Source organism: Pinus tabuliformis, chromosome 3_1 (assembly GCF_031772625.1).
Source record: "Pinus tabuliformis cultivar Carrire ecotype Pingquan chromosome 3_1, CPIR1, whole genome shotgun sequence".
Classification (NCBI taxonomy): domain Eukaryota; kingdom Viridiplantae; phylum Streptophyta; class Pinopsida; order Pinales; family Pinaceae; genus Pinus; species Pinus tabuliformis.
Window position 1 is genome coordinate 44651203 of NC_142301.1, and position 2648 is coordinate 44653850.

Below are 2648 nucleotides of genomic sequence, written 5' to 3' on the forward strand. Positions count from 1 at the left end.
ACCGCACTTCTCGGAGAGACCCGAGCAAGCTCTTCCTCGCTCCCTCGCAAAGGTGAAATTAAGTGATTGTTTCCTAATTCCCTGCTACCTCTGTAGATCTTTCCGCTCCGCTTTGTTCCAAACATTAATGTATTCGCATCACCCGTTTTTCACATAACAGCATCTTAATCCAGGTATTCAAAGATTTTATGTACTTACCTCGCGGTCCCTTGAGAAAACGTCTTTTTGCTTCACTATAGCTCACAGTCGTGTCTATCACAAATTCAGTGATAAACCCTCCTATTATCCGGTCGAGCCAATGGTCCACAGCTCGCGCGATCTTATCTTCTGATGCCTCTAGTCTATGCACTAACTCCGGAGTCCACACTATCGGCTGGTCAAGCTTATACCTTCCCTGGCTGTTGGCTAACCTCGTGATCCACTCATACAGTTCAGAAGAAAAGGATGCAAAGAAGATCTCGTGGATCTCCATATACACGTAGCGATCCAGCCACCTTTTCTCGAATATCTGCGGAGTTCTGTTTTCCTGTGTCACGAACTCGTGAAGCTTCTTTTCCAACCACTCTTCAATTTCCTTCTTTGTTGGGTTCCAATGGCACAACATCAGAAATCCCTTAGGTAGATCCTGGTCCCAGCAACGGAACCATTTTTTGGCTTGTTGGGGCATGACCCAGGTTCAGAAGTGATTTAGCCAAACAAATCCCGAAACTACCGGCCCTTTCGGCAACAGTCCGTGGTGTGCGGACTGAGGTCTCACCTGAGGTAGTATGGGAGGGTGCTGGAACCAAGTTTCCGCACCCTAGGGATGTCTTGATGAAATCTAGGAAGTTTGCGACCTGAACCCACGCACTTGCGCTGCTCCGCACAGCTATCTGTCCTTTGCAACTTGTGCAACTGCTTCTGCATAGCTCTATAAAGAGCATGAAGATGTGCTACCTAGATCCTTTATCTTTACTGTACGATTATTATAGATCTTGACTTAATTGTGTGTACCCAATATTCTCATTAACCATTCAACATTCGTAAAAAGTGTGCGCAACCATAAAAATATAAGAGATGCAAAGATATAACAGAAGCATAAACAAACATATCTATGAGCAGATGCACAATATTTTAGAATCAACTTATCTTTTATTAATCCTTTGTTCCAGTACAATCCCAACTCTGCCCTGTGCACTCAGCTGCAGGGGTCTGCGCACACAGCTTTGGACTCTACCAAGCCTCTGCGCACACAGCTGCAGAGCCTCTTCCTACTACTATAACCCAAGACTCGGACTTACAGACTCTGAGCGAATTCATTATCCAAGAAACACAGAAGACTTAATCCTCTCTTCACACTTAGAGCATCGCTCTATTTATACACTCCCATGGTCTGCGGACCATGGGTAGGCCAACATACCATACATTAAATTACATTATTTTAGGGCAGACAACCCTAGACTCTCGTGCTCCTCGCCCACATTTCGCGGGGTCTTTACATTACACTTGACCAAAATCCGAGCTTCAAGCCCCAAAAACCCGCTATGGGGGGATCCGCTGCCCAAAAAATGGTTATTCTCAATTGAAGTTTTTTGTCGATACCCAATATTCCAATGTTCAAGTCTATGAACTAACATAAAACTATTATAGGTTTATCATCGTTAAGTCCCATCCATCATACTTCTATATGGATATATCGAAACTCTTGGTAAAGGAACCCTTTCTACTTTCTCAATATTCTGATATTAGTTGACTATCTATACCTTGTTGTGATGACCTTTCAGTAACATTAAGTGATGAAGAGTTATGCAATCAATTGTTTGCATCATATTGACCGATATAAAAATACTAATCCATTAAAAATGTCAATACCCTGATGTTTCAGTAAGTGCTCGAACATAATGCTTGGTTCTGTGAAGAGTTGAGGTATAGTGCTTGGACACTAAACTTTGAAATTTGGTGAAAATGGCTATGTTTGTGTTAAGTGTTTGATATCAGAAGGTTAAGTCCTCGATCAAAAATTTGTTACAAAGATAAATGATATTGAGAATCTAGAAAAATATCACTAAGGAGTGAGTGGTGATCCAAGTCCATCATTGGTTTGGTATTAGAGACGACGCACTCTTTAAAGAACAAGAAATGGCACAAAGATAGAGAGGATTAGGAATAGGTCAAGGAAGTAATTTAGCAAACACAATGTTGCTATATGAGGTGAGGCACATCTAAAGGAGGTTGGAGGCCATTGAGACTGCTCAGATAACATGATATGACACAAGAGATGTCAATGAAAAAAAAGAAGAAAGTTTTAACGAAGAAGAAGGAGGTGAGGAAACAAAGTATGAGGGAATGTTGAAGATGATTTCTAGAGTAAGTTCCAAACCTAAGATGGAGGTACCCATCTATGAGGGTAATTCAACTGTTGAGGAGCTAATGGATTGGATTAATGTTATGGGTAAATACTTTTATTATGAAGATGTGGATGATGAAAAGAGAGTGAAGTATGCAGTGACAAGTTGAAAGGTCATGTAGCCCTATGCTGGGATGAAGTGCAAGCAAATAAATGGAAGAGAGGAAAGTCTAAGATCAAGAGTTGGGAAAGAATGGCTACTAAATTTAAAGGTAAGCTCACACCTAAAGACTACAAGTTGAACCTTTTTAATCAATTAAAA